The sequence below is a fragment of the Amblyomma mixtum genome, chromosome 3, assembly GCF_055824585.1.
Source record: "Amblyomma mixtum isolate Tamu chromosome 3, ASM5582458v1, whole genome shotgun sequence".
Classification (NCBI taxonomy): Eukaryota; Metazoa; Arthropoda; class Arachnida; order Ixodida; family Ixodidae; genus Amblyomma; species Amblyomma mixtum.
In genome coordinates this window covers 386,120,702-386,136,065 of record NC_143014.1, presented here as the reverse complement: position 1 = coordinate 386,136,065, position 15,364 = coordinate 386,120,702, and positions in this window count along the sequence as shown.

Below are 15,364 nucleotides of genomic sequence, written 5' to 3'. Positions count from 1 at the left end.
GATCTAAGGAACGACTACCTCAACCAATTTTGTGAAAGTACTTACTTTACAAAAAAGAGCTGTACGAGCGATTGATAACTTACATTACAGTGAGAGCACGGGTCCTTCCTTCCTCAACCATAGACTGCTAACCATCACGGCCGCTTACCACAAGAAGCTTGCTGTTTATATCAGAAACCTTATGAAAGGAAACTGGCAGACTTTCGAGAGCACATATTTAATTGCCCAAACAGCATACAGTCTTAGGCACCCTCAATACCATGCACCAAAATCTCGTACAAACTATGGGTTTCAAAAACTAACTCACATAATTCCTCATAATTAAACACGTATCCATACTTAACAGAATTGTCACTACAAAATATGTCCGAGGGCTGCTTTGCTGACTTGATGCCCGTTCAGCTGCCTGTATAGCAACACTCAGGCCAACAGACTATCAGTTTGAAAGCCTGTGAAACACTCATGTGGCAGAGGCATTGTTTTATTTACAATTAAAAGTGTGATTCTGGTTTCTAGGATTTAACAGCTTTAAGCTATGAAGAATGACGTAGCGGAAGACTCCAGATTAATTTAGACCACATGGGGTTGTTTAACATGCACTGATATTACACAGCACAAGCGCATTCTGCACTGCTCCATTTCACCACAGACAGGATGTAACCTGGGCCCTCGGCTCAGCAGCATGGACCACTCAGCCACTGCGACAGGCTAACAATTCAAACTGAACTAAATGTAAACAGCTGGATGAGTTGGTTCTGAATTTGCATTATGAAACACTGTCTCAGTGCACAACAAACATGGATGAGGAAAGAGCACACAACGCAAAGCATCAATTGATGTCTGGCATTTGTATTGTGTGCTCTTTCCTTGTCTGTGCTTTTTGTGTGCCAAAAAATGTTTCATAATGCAAAAAAAAAATTACCATACTAAACCTTTCTGTACTAAATATTATTAAGCATACTGAGTGCAGCACTAATTCTGGGAACTACAGGTCTTCAAAAACAAGGCACTAATGAGTTTCAGAAGTAGTTCATCAGCTTACAAGTGCAATAGCTAACAGTTCATTCTGCTCCTCTTTTTGACAGCTGGCTAAGCGGTGGCTATCAACATGACTTCTTAGTCGTAATTTAGCCATGCAGAGGTGCAGACTCACAGAATCTAGCAAAGAGGCCTTTACAATCGCTGATGAAGCTACCATCAATATGTCTGCAATAAGACTACTTATGGCAAGTGGTAACGACGACCACTGGGCAACGCATCCACTCCCCTCCGAGAGCTGGCTCGGCCTCAGCTTTTGCGAGCCGCGTCAACTCCGAGCTCCTGGCCACAGGCCAGTAGCACTCTTCTTTTGTCTCTGTGAGCCATCCGACAGGGATGACTGCTAGGCAGTCGTCCTCAAGAGGAAACTTCACCACATCCAATGGTTTTGACATGCTGCACAGAGGAAACACGACAAAAGATTAATGGGGAAACAAGGATTTTTACCAGACACTGTCTGTGCCATACTCTACTGGCACTTGCGTGTTTGGATGCCGAAAACTTCACACTACCATGACAACTGACAGGTACTCTTACAACCATCTCGTTCTACTTCGCAACGCACTTCTGAACTTTCATGAATTGAGAGTTACAAGTGTCACGAGCGCCTGCAATTTGGGACTTATTTAAACAATATTTCTGTGCCTGCTGTCATGTGAACCAAGTAACAGCCAGCAATAGTGGCGTGCAACTTCACTGCATTGAACATCAAACTGAGTGCAGTCTACCAGGAGCATAGTGATGAAAAAAGAAACCAGTAAAACGCAAGATTGACCAAATGAGGAAGAGAGAAAACAAGCGCGTTCAATTAGCGAGCTCGAAACTAGCACTCGCTATATGTAGAGTCACACTGATCTAGACTTTGTAATACAAGGCTCTGAGTAGCGGGAAGGGACACACATAAATAAAAAGTACTCTCAATTTTTTTTCTGTAACCGATCACTGGCAGGAGCAGCATTACTTCTGGCAGTACAGAAGAATTGTGTTCAGTCATCCTGTTCTTGTCACATTTCTCTCATCGCACGGAGACTCGCAACGCAACAATGTCAACACTGCCATGGAAGCATTTGTCAATCAAGCACAAGGCATGCAGGCTGCGACTCTATGACGTCTGACATGCATGCCTGAACCAAGCGATTAGCCTCACAAAAGCAAAAATTGGCGATGAAAAACACTCAACTGCACCGCAGGTGGCAACTGGTTGGTCATGGGGGGCGCCGCAGAGAACGGCTCCGGAAATTTCGACCACCTGGGGTTCTTTAGAGTGCACCGATATCGCGCACAGTACACGGGCCTCTAGAATTTCGCCTCCATCGAAATTCGACCGCCGCAGCCGGGATCGAACCCGCGTATTTCGAGTCAGCAGCCGAGCGCCGTAACCACGTGACGACTGTCATTGCGATCATGATCATAATATCTATACACGTACATAAATGTACGATGTGCCGTGAGAAACAAACCCTCTCAGAAGCAATGCGCCAACAAGATTTGCCGGGATAGTGCGTTCACCCTGATGAAGGAACACACAAACACACACGACATTTAGAAGCGCTTCCCTTCGTGTACGTGTGTGTTACTTCATATTACCCCAACCCTTACACGCAGTTACACCTTGCAATGCGCCGCTGAGTTAATCAAAAGACAACTGCAGACAGATGCCTACGGACAAGTTAGATAAAGGGGCGACACACGAGGCGTGCTCATTGTCCTCACTCTTGACAAGTTCACAAGTAAATATTAGCTGACAACTAACATGAAAGGGAAAAAAGGACAGAATGTATACTTACGCAAGCAGTGCCTCCTGGTTCCCCTCGGTGACTCACGCGTGCCGCCACCAAACTTCAAAAAGCTTGAAGAAATAAAAATTCACAAGCGCGCGCTTTGCTGCCAAACGTCCAAACGAAATGACCACAAGCTATGGATTGGGATTGGCTTGGGACGCACGTGGGAGCGAGAGCGGATGCCTAGGTTTATGCGTAAAGCGGTGGATAAATACACGTTTAGTTTCGGAAAATTTCTTTGAAGCTTAGTGTTGACAACACCGCCAAGAATAATTTTTATCAATTTTTTTACACTTCAATTTATTAATGAGCAAAACATCGTATTTTACGCGACAGCTAAGATGGAATGGCATGGCTACTTTTGACTACTTTCAGCTCAAGTTTTGGCTCCTTTTAAAATGTTCCCAACGGCAACCCTGCCCGCGAGTCATGCCGCGAGTGCTCGCGCTTGTTTTTCTTTTGTGGTGTGGAGGTGTTGGTCGTACTGCCTGTCTGCTGTCTCTTTGTGCGGCTGTTGCGGTCCTCGTCTTTCACCGCAAAGCTTCTGCATTTCGCCATGAATGCAAAGCAACGCAAGTACCGTATCATTGAAAAAGAATACCGTGAGATCTTGCAAGATCTCGGTATTTCACAACGGCCGGTCGCATCTACGTCTTCAAGCTTGGATCAAGGCGGCAGGAAACGATCGCACTCCGAAACATCAGTCGACGTACGCACCCCCCAACTCTTGCTACCATCCGAAGCAACCACGCGACGCAGAAGCGAAGTGCGCGCTGAAGACGCGTGATTGAAATCTATGACCGTAATCAATATGAAGACGATTAACCGATAGCGATTAATACGTCCCTCTCGAAAAATCTCGTATATATGTGTCATATGTGTCTGGTTCATACGAGATTATGGAATATCTCGTATGATTATGGAATATCTCGTATGTGTCATATGACACATATGTGTCATATGTGTCTGGTTTACAATTTTTGGGAAAGGAAAGGGAAGGGCTGGGGTGGAATTATAAGGCAATTAACAATAAAATAGCTTCCATTGAAGTTAGTAAACTAAAGAAAGTAAAAAAAAATTCGGACGCGAAAAAAAAACTACGCGCCGTTCCGGATTCGAACCACCGATCTAGAGATCTACAGCTCACTACACTACCCACTACACCACTGCTGGCATGGCAAAAACTGCTTTACATTTCGATGACAAGACTTATGCTATGCTTCCCACTACTTTAGAATTCGACGGTTAGGTGCGAGGACAAATGTTTATTTTTAAGGTATAAGGAGCTGAACTACAGCCGATTGCACTTCCACTGATATTGTGGATCTTGATGTGCTCTGTGATAAGCACTGAAAGATCTGATATTTGTATGTATTTTAATTTTCACAGCGCCTGCACCATTGATCGTAGTACTCTCATTGCGCACATATTGTTAACTACAGTCGGAGCTCTTGCATGAAAATGCCTGGCGTTATTAGCTCAACTAAGCACAGAAGGCAACATTTGCCTTCTGGCTGAACGTTTGTCCAAGCACATTGGAAACGCCTAACGTCATACTGTTTGGATAGGCGCGGTTTACAACAGGAGGGCACAAGCAGAGAATGAAGGAGAAATATATTTGAAACAGGCCAAGAGTTTTTTTTATGCGTTGGTTGGGCACTTGTTAATCGCTTGTTCATCCCTTATTTTCCGCGTGTTTCAAACAGCAAGGCCCACTCTATGAGAGGCACTCATCAGCGGCTATGTGTTTCGCACGAGATTGATGTAAGCTGATACGGTGCATATCGGAGCTCTTGTGTACGCACGAGTGTCGCGTGTCAGTTAAGGTATGCCACATATGTAATCCATACAAGTCACCTTTCCGTAGCGCGTGAACTACTATATATGCAGCAGATGTGTTCATCTGTGACATTTGTGACGCGTATGAGCTCGTACGCAGCCTATACGCGTTCATACGAGACACATTAATTTGTGACACACATGAACTCGTATGAAGTATATGTGCTGATACGAGGCGCATTTGTCGACACATATGGCTCATATGCTGCCCATATGAGTCAAACGAGGCACATATGAACTCGTATGAAGCCTATATGTGTTCATATGAGGCACATATACTGACACATATAACTCATATGGGCTGCATACGAGGCAAAGGGAGAGAACGAGTACCGTGGAGGCGCAATGCCTTCGCATTCTTCCAATTCGAGTTCCCGCAGAGGATGTAACGTTTTTTTCTTAAGCTATATGTATCTCTTATATAAGCGCATGGTCAGCGCTGTCCTATCATGGAGCAAACGCACGTTATTGTTTACCCATTCCTGCTTTAATGGAGTGCTCGACACGTTGTGCCATGCATATATGTTTTGGTGCTGTTCTGCAGGTATACCGCATTAACTGCGACGCCCAAGCACATCAAGGTACAGCGTATTTAACGTTAGAGTCGAGAAGTTATTTTTATAAAATGCTATTTATAGTTTTTGAAATTCAGGCCTGAAAATCGGTGCTGCATATATGTTTCTCCGACTCGCATTCTTTCATTGCACGACTGGACTTTTTACATTTACACAGAACGAAGACCACAACCTTAAAGGGGGAAATAATCGCATGCATGCATGCAACTTTGCATATTTTAGTTTAAAAAACTGAGATTTAAAAAATCTCACAGGAGGTTATGCGGGTTTTTACGAAGCTATCATTATCTACGCCCCGAACTATATATGCTTATAAATAATTAACAATGTGCGAGCTATATATATATATATCGCGCCTATCGCCGCAATTGAGAAAACTAAGAAGTCACAATAGCAACTGCATGATGCTCCATAGCAGTCGGCACTTCAAAGTTGCGTTGCCTATTGCAGGAATTGGCCAGCTTCTAAATATGGCAAAGTCAATGCAGGGGAAACATTCGAGAAAGTGGTCCAATACTGCCAACTTCTAAAAATGGCTGAGCCAAGGCGGGTGAAACGTCCGAGAAATTGGTCCAATACTACCAACTTCTAAAAATGGCTGAGCCAAGGCGGGGAAAACGTCTGAGAAAGTGGTCCAATACTGCCAACTTCTAAAAATGGCTGAGCCAAGGCTGGGAGAACGTCTGAGAAACTGGTCCAATACTGCCAACTTCTAAAAATGGCTGAGCCAAGGCTGGGAGAACAGAGGCAACGCGGGGCCTTCACAGGGCTGTCGTTTGCCAACTCAGATCCTACATTGGACCGATGTCATGTGCTGCTTGGGTATCTCTTCTGGCTCATCATAGACAGCGGACTCGTGCGGCACTTCGAACGAATGGCGCGCCTTCAATGGAGTCACAGACACTGGTGCGGTGACCACAATAGTGATATAAATGCTTCTAGTTGAGTAGGACATTCTTTGTTTCTGAGAAATGGCCTAAAAACTGAGCCACCGCGGCGGGCAAGCAACGGCGTCTTACCGCATAGGAGCGCCCTACTCTGCGATCAGCGCTCCGTCCTTGGCAGCCAGTAGAACCGTGACTGTGGTCCGCAGCTCTTGTGCGTATTCAGCGAGACCATCGAACGCTTTGCAGAACGCGGATGTGTCAATAGCGTGCAGTGATTGGCGGGTCGCTGCGGCGTCGTGGGAAACCAACGGGATGACGAACTCGCCACCCCGCAGACCAGCTGTCTCCCAACGACACCTCGTTCGAATTTGGGGACCAGCGTGCGGTGATTCGCGGTCAACTAACACTGGCAGAACTGCGCTTCGCACATTGAGAGCGCGGTTTCATCGCCAGCGCACGCGTTTAGAGTTGGAGCGCGCGTCTTTCTTGCGTGCCCCGTGGAAAGGCAGGTGCCCCACGGACATTCTACGAGCTACGCAGGCCTCGATTGTGGAGCACAGACCTTTGGGCTAGTTGGTTCATAGCAAACACGTACAAGCGCTAAAAAACACGCACAGAGAAGAGACTTGGACAACACGAGCGCTTACTTTCAACTGAAGGTTTATTGATACACAAGCACAATTTTATACACCTTGCTGCATGACGTCAAACTGATAGCCCTGCCGACATCACGTGGCTGCTCCCAAAAACATTATTTCCTTTTTAGTCAGTGTGACAGATGGTGCGCTGACGCAGGATGGACCGGATTTTCTAATCAAATCTGCCTCTATTATCTCTCTCACATCCTGACAACGAAAGATTACTGGAACACAGGAGGAAAGTAGGCAATTATAGAGACGGTAATCTTTCTGAACATTGTCATGATTGTGCTGTAAAGAATAATAAACCATGTAAACCTGTCTTCAGCGCATGCAAGATTGTGGCCAAACATAGTTGTCAGGATGTGAGAGAGATAATAGAGGCAGATTTGATTAGAAAATCCGGTCCATCCTGCGTCAGCGCACCATCTGTCACACTGACTAAAAAGGAAATAATGTTTTTGGGAGCAGCCACGTGATGTCGGCAGGGCTATCAGTTTGACGTCATGCAGCAAGGTGTATAAAATTGTGCTTGTGTATCAATAAACCTTCAGTTGAAAGTAAGCGCTCGTGTTGTCCAAGTCTCTTCTCTGTCCGTGTTTTTTAGCGCTTGTACGTGTTTGCTCGATTGTGGTACCGCGTAGCTCGCCGTAGCTCGTAAAATGTGGCAGAGTTTTAACGTGCCTCAGCCGAGTAGTCGTGCGAAATCATTTGCTTAGCCTGGTTGACTCATGGTTTTGTTTTTCTCGGTCGTTGACACCTCTGGCTATAATAAACTTAGGTTAAGTGCCTATGAGGTTAAGCTGGTCTGTCTGCCCGCGCCGCAGGTGAAAGTCGAAGACGACATTGTGCAATGCGCAGCGCGAGGTTTTGTAGCAGTTAAACACGAGGAGTGATCGCCTACGGTGATAGCATATAGTGCCCTCGTGCAGTGACGAGAGAAGCTCATTTGTTCTCGCCACTAAGGGTTCGAAACCCAGTCACAGCAATTTTTATTTTATTTCTGCAGGGGCTGAGCTATGCTCGGCTTTGTCAAGCTCACCTTCAAGGTCGAATTTAACGCAAACTCGGTGAGCAAGTTATACATACTGAAAAAATTTGCGCAGAAAAACGAGGACAAAGCAAGACAGACAAGAACGAGCGCTAACTAACAACTGAAGATTTATTCCGAAACATAAGCAGATATAAATAGGAAAAACAAAACGAATCATACCAATCTGACATCAAGAACATCATATGTCACCCCCTGTGTACATCAGTGATTTTGCCAAAAATCGGAACTCCCTATCAGAGAAGCGGACGGAAGTCTGGCTGATGCATTTATCTCCGCTGATACGCATATGAAACGCCTCCATGAGTTCCCGCACAAGTTGGTCCCTATGCCTGAACAGAATTGTTGCTTGGTCAAAGAGCGGTTTACACCGCAGCTTCTTATCACCGGCATTACAAGTGCGGCAATGTTTTGGGAGGTTGTCAAGGGAATCTCCCCTGAGTAATCTTCGGAGTTCACCTGATCGTTCGTTGACACATCGCCCTGCAGGCAGATGTACATCGAACCACAGGATAGCGGCAGCTTATACACAACTCCCCTGGCACAGGGAACGAACGGGGCTGTGTGCTTGATACTGCACTCATTTTTTCTTCCTTTCCTTCTGCCGCCTCCTTCCTTCCGGCTGCTCACCTGGGAACAGATTGAAGCCAACTTTCTAGGGGCGGAAAACACATCAGAAACGTTGTAACGTCCGGCTAGGTTCTTCAGCCCATGCGCCAACCTGTGCACGTACGGTATAACGGCGACCCTTCGCCGATCTGTTTCCCGGAGTTTGGGCCTCGAACGTGCGTTGATCCACCTTGACAACCTCCCGCAGGCTTCCACGATTGTTTGCGGAGGGTACCCACTCTGTCTCAGCCTTTGCAACTGAAATGCAACACTTTCGTTCATGACATGTGGGCACGACTTGAAGACGGCCGCCTTAAGACAGGAAGTGACTATCCCATTTTTTACGACTTTGGAGTGGCCAGATGAGTAATCAAGCAAAGATTTCTTGGCCCTGGGAGGGTATGCCCAACATATGTGTTTTGGGTGAAAATGCAATGACAGGTCTAGAAAGCTAGCTGCACTTCGCGAAGTAATGCTTTCGCAATAAAACTTTGACGCACAGAAAAGATGAGACGAAAACGCATTTTTGTGGTAATATTGTAGTCATGTCAGATCTGCTAGCGCAACTTCATGCGCTGATGAAACGTATGTCCTCAGGTCACATTTCCTCAGGAGTGGTGTCGATACAAGTTGTAACCCGCTTAATTTGTGCAGCCGGCCGCCGCGGTGGCTCAGCGGTTATGGTGCTCGGCTGCTGACCCGAAAGACGCGGGTTCGATCCCAGCCGTGGCGGCCGAATTTCTTTGGAGGCGAAATTCTAAAGGCCCGTGTGCTGTGTGATGTCAGTGCACGTTAAAGAACCCCAGGTGGTCGAAATTTCCGGAGCCCTCCACTACGGCGTCTCTCATAGCCTTAGTTACTTTGGGACGTTAAACCCCATAAACCAAACCAAACCTATTTTGTGCATCCATATCTGGAAAGCAAAGCAGATGCAAGATTTACTGATCCGGTTCCGTATGCACGATGATTCTATTGACTTTGTCTCTTCGGATATCGGGACTATGCGGCACATTGTACCATGGCACTGAATCTTTCAATTGTTTTATGCACAGCCCTCTTTTTAAGGCGAGAGAAAAGGTGTCAGTATTTTGTGTAAACATGAGAAAACTAAGAAAAGTTGTCTGAATCGAGATGACACTAGATTCTTTTGATTACAGGCTTCACTTCTTGGCTTTCACGGACAAATGTTTGCAGGCCGAAAGTAAATTAGTATCGTGGGATCTAAAAAGTTCAAGGGTTTGACCGAAAGTGTCGAATGTGAGGTGAGAGTTTATGCTAAAGTTGATCTCTTGTACGCAGTTTTTCCTGTGTTTTCGAATGTTTGCTACCACTATCGATCGACTGCCCGATGCGACGGGACACTGATTGCATTAGCTTATCCTTCCCCCTCTGATAGCACCAAGAAATTAATTAAATATGTGAGTGGTGTTCTTCAATATGTTTCTGTTTTGAAACCTGCCGTTGTCAGTAGGTCAATATTAAATTCATGGTCAAGAGAACGGCAGGTTTCAACCGTGAAACACAATGAAGAACACCACTCACGCATTTAATGAATTTCTTGTTGTTATCAGAGGGAGAACGATAAGCTAAAATCAATGTCCCGTAGCATTTGACCGCTGTTCCATAATTCTAACAAACACGATGATGAGTAAAATCCTTGCTAGCCGCCAGCGGAATGCCTGTGCTCTCAGTTAGGAAATACTTCCCCGGCATCAAAGATCCTCTGAAAATTCCAAATAAAGCAAAGGGGTGTGAATGAAGACTTTCGGTTTGAGGGACCTCGTTTTGAAGTCCTGTCTTACAACCCAGGTACCCTTGTGTTATACAGGGTGTTTCACCCATGAGTTTCTGCAATTTTTAAAAATAAGCTATTTGAATTAGATCCGCACTTTTTCTAGCATAGCATTGTCAGTGGTGTAGCACATCATAATGCACATAAGACATGCTAACTAGCAGGCTTGTTAGCCAATGTTTAATAGTTAACTTTTAAACTATTACCGTTGGGCTCCTGAATTATTGAGACGCATGTAGCCCACCGTAAGTGATGTCCATATCCGTTTTTAGAATTTCGAGAACGTAATTATCCTCGGCGCTGTGGCCCAACAAATTTTGGCTGTTTCGACGAGTTACGTGCACTGGAGAGGTATCTTTGCCTGCAAGCTTCTCAAACCGCATGTATTTTGGCGCGATGTAGGTGAAATTTGTTGGGCCACAGCGCCTAGGATAATCCCGTTCTCGAAATTCTAAAAACGGATATGGACATTACTTACGGTGGGCTGCATGCCTCTCAATAATTAAGGAGCCCAACGGTAATAGTTTAAAAGTTAACTATTAAATATTGGTTAACAAGCCTGCTAGTTAGCACGTCTTAGCTGCATTATGATGTACGACACCACTGACAATGCTATGCCAGAAAAAGCGCGCATCTAATTCAAATAGCTTATTTTTAAAAATTGCAGAAAGTCTTAGGTGAAACACCCTGTATAGCGCTTTCCTAACTGAAATATGCTTGCCAATGGTCAGAGGCTATGATTGTTCGTAGAATTATTTCGGGTGTGACTTTTTTTGTCAGTTCATGATCATGGATACTGAATTAGTTTAAGGTGATCTCGTATTCAGAATCCCTTGCGATTGGGCCATTTGGAATACATTATTCATCTGTTGTTCCGCTCAGAAGTAGGAAACTCGGGCGAGTGTACGGGGAAACTAAGAGGTAGAGAAACGATCACCTGATGATAGGTCTCCTGTAGGTAGCTAACAACTGCCTTCTCACTGTCGGGAGCAAACGATGAGAGACTCAAAACGGTCGCTGGACTGGAATACAAAGGGCAATTCATCGGCTTCGTCTACGATGGCCCTGCATACGTTAATCGCTACTCAATCTAAGTAGGTCGAAAGGCTGGGAAGACAACGATCACGCAGCTCTCGAAGTTGCAGTATCTGATGACTTCTTCGACGCAGCGGAGGTGACAACGAAGGTGAAGGTAAGTTCACCTAAAATGGAGGATCGGCATGAGCCGGAGACAACCTTTGTGCGTGGTCCGCTTTAGAAATTCTCAGCTTGATCTGAGTGGGGCGCTGAACGATTGTTTTCGTGCGCAGAAAGATTGTGAAGCGACCCGTGGCATCGAAAAGGCTTTTGGTAGAGTCAGGTTATTGAAAACAACCATGAGATGGCGAAAATATTTGCTTTGAAATACAAGCGTTCGACCACACTGTACCTCGCCTTTCCGTCGGTAGAGCGGAACAGGTCCTGCACAAACATTTTTTTTTTACGGGAACAACTGACCTGAGGACAAAGCAGCCCTTGCGCAGGGAAAAACAGGAGTGCGTTTGAAACTGGGCTCGGCCTGCGAGGGCCGCAGCGGGGTTTACGGAGCTTGTCCCAAACGTACAAGAATCACCGCAGTCCGGTCGCCCCCAGAGCCAAGTGGGGAGCCCCGCGGATATAGATGCCGGGCTTTCGGCACGGTACCGCACCAGGTGCCTTGCAAGGCGGCACTGTTTGGAGCCCCAGGGTCGCGGCCGCCGTCGTCGCAATTTTACGCCTCGTTCCGACGACTGGGACCGCTACGGTGATAAGCACAGAAGATGCGGTGAATAAATGTTACTATCGTACGCAACAAAGTTGGTACCGGCACGTGATTTACACATAGCGACGGACTTTTGATTTTGAAGTGCTGAAATACGTTCTCAGGATTGCAAGTTCGCAAAGCTTTTTGCAGACCCAGTTTTGCGTCCGCCCTGCAGCTCGCCTGGATGAGGCAGCGTACATTTCATAATCATCTCGCGCTACAAGAGAGGGAATTTCTAATAGTATAGCCTTGTGTGAGATGAACCGTGTGAATAATGTGGCTGTGAATAATATGTGCGAACATGCGGCTGTTGGAAAAGGAGATGAACGCGCCAGGAAAGCCGAACTCAAACGCGCCACACGACAAGATCGCTTACATCCCGAGGTCCAAAATGCTTGCGCCCCTAAAATCTGGTCAGAACGACGTAGACGCGAGTCCTCAGCTCGGCGGGCAAGTCAATCTGTCGCTGCAATTCCTGTTACTAGTGGTAACTGTTCCGCCAGTTTTAGTGCAGGAGTGCAATTTCGGCATGATTAAGGATTCTTACTTAACAGGAAAAAACTTCGAGAAACTTATCTTCACCTTAAGAGTATGTAACGATGTTGTTAAACGGTCCCTACGGTCGGTAGGGTGTCTCCTGGCGCACCGCTTTGCAGACATCGACACACTTGGTGAAATCATAAACTGTTTTATTGCACATCATCGTTCACGTTATTTAGGTACGATAATTAGTAACCCTAATTAGCTATGCTGTTCTTTCATGTAATTTGCCTGCTGTGCTATGGGAGGTACTCGTACAAGGCCTCTATATATCCCACTTAACGCACGTTCCTCAGTGCCGGTTTCGATTCCGACTGACTACATTTTCTTTTTAATACAAGCAAAATAGCTTTCCTACACCACTACCTTCTCGACCAATCAGGATTTTCCAGTGTCAACGATGCTGACGATGGGTTTCCGGCCGAACGGGACTTTTAATGCGGTCGCGTAAAAAAAAATAGAGGGGACACTTAAGCTCCGCCTTAAGAGTACGACGCGATAGCGTAGTGGGTTAACTGCCATATATGAAGAAGTCCATTCAGTGTTTTACACTCACACATCCTTGGGAGTCCTCACACCCCTCCAGTCGCACTGGTGCAGTGGTTTAGCGATGGGCCTTCTGGGGTCGAGGTTGCTCTTCCCGGGCTACCAATAATTTATTTACCTGTCACAGTGTGCAGTTCGGTCACTATCTGATGGGTAGGTTTTGATGACGCAACAAGGTCACGTGACCTAGGTGGCCAATCAAGGTTGCCCTCTGGGAACCACCTGTCAGAGCCATGGCCACGATTTCTCGCTCACAGCGCCGACGAGGACACCGGGGCGTTTAACGCTGCCGCGTTAAAACAGCGCCATCAAGTCGATTGAAGGCACTCAGATACAGGGTTAACGTTCTTCTGTCTGCTGCTCAATAACTAAGGCAATTATGCCCGGTAGTTCAAAAAGATAGGCGAGCGGTGTTTCCAAATGAAGCGTCTATTCCACTGTCCATTCACACAGTACGGGAAGCGTAAAACCAACGCAATTTATCAGACACCATTACTGCACATGAGTTCAGTAGATTAATATTGCCGCGAAAGCGTTTCAAACCAGCGGTGGAGCAAACAGGTCTGCTTCGCTGGCTATTGCATGAGCGCGCGATGCTATCGCCCCCCCCCCCTTCCATTTGCAACGCTCCAGAAACAATTGAGCATTGTTTCATCAGTCGAAAAGACTCGGTAGTCTTTTGGGGTATCATACAACGGACATTGCAAAAGAAGTTTAGACACCGCATTCTCTACGATATCACACTGCACTTTCATTTGCTAATGACCCTTTGTTGTTTTTAATTGGACTACACGGCTTCTCGAAAGCGCTTATGATATACTGGCATTGTGAATCTTGTTTCTGCAAGATGTCACCTCAGAATGATGATTGTTCACTTAAAGGGAGTGTAAACCCGCAATGTGTTCAGACCCGAGTGGCACTCGCTCTGATTAATGTGCTCTTCATTCTCTTTTTTCTGTTGCTTGTTTTCTTAGGTTTACCGTATTATGATGCGTTAGTCATGTGCTCTCTCCATCGTCTCTTTTCCTGTCTTTGTTGACTTGAGTGTGTCCTGTATCTGACGTTTTTTTTTCAAAACGTTAGCGCACAGTTCATATACGTAGGACATTGCTTGATAGTAATAAATATCATGTTGAAAAAAAACAACCTGTCTGGGCTATGTTTTGCATCAAAAGCATAAGGTCTGCATGGCCCTTTTAGTTGTGTTGCCTTCTGTCATGGTAGTGCAGTGAAGCCACTAGCTGAGTTCTTTGTAAATAATCTGTATCTAGATTATTTATTTCCACAATGGTTGCAAGTATCATGTTAGAAAAAAAAAGCCTGTCTGGCTTAGGGACACCGTGCCTTACCCGCAACCGGCAGGTCAAGCGTTCGATTCACGAATTATGGCCTCAAAATTTGCTTTCAGCGCAAGTGAATTGCTTTATATACTTAGACGTCCAATGACATTCGAGTCTTGTATCCACCTTCTATTCATTAGTTTTGCACTATTTTATCACTTCTCATTCCACGGCTCCACGTGTTGACGTCAGCAACCTCTCGACTAATCCGGTTTTGCGCGTACACCGGTGACGACGCCAACTACTCGGAGTTCTACGCTGAATGGCACCCTTACCACTAAAGCGTTAAAAGCAGTTCTATCTTCTTCCAACATGCCAAACCTGAACCCAGCTAAAGAACTGTTATTTTGCACAGAATAAAAATATCGAACGTCTTGACAAATGCCGTTTCCTCTCCCGGCTAATATACAGGAAAGGCAAGCACGAAAAATTTTCAGTAACCTATCAGGCCTGGCAGAGCGAAATACTACCCGTCAAACGCAAGGTTATGCGAAGTTGGTAATGCATAATGCACCAGATTCATTAAATAAATCAAATAGTTACCGCCTGTACTGCGGTACGTAATCTCCTACAGTGCTACATGACATGTTTAAATATAACATCACTAAAGGTTAACTGATGGATCATATAGCCTCCAGAACGTCAACCTGCTCGATTTGGCACAACGACACAGATGCAGCCTCATTGCTTTATTTCTTTTCCCTCCAAGACATTGTTTTGACCTACCTTATGCCGACATGCTCATTTCAGGGACGTTGAATGCACTGTTTTTAACGAATAAAGACTATGGAATATTATGTATTCATGTAGAGCCGTGATATATTTTGTCTAGTATTTATTTCACATTAGTTTATTTATTTGACATTCACTTCTTTTGCGCACCTCTTTGCAAAAGTGATTATAAGACAGGTTTAATGCATTTATAAACAGGTTCTGCTTCACCTT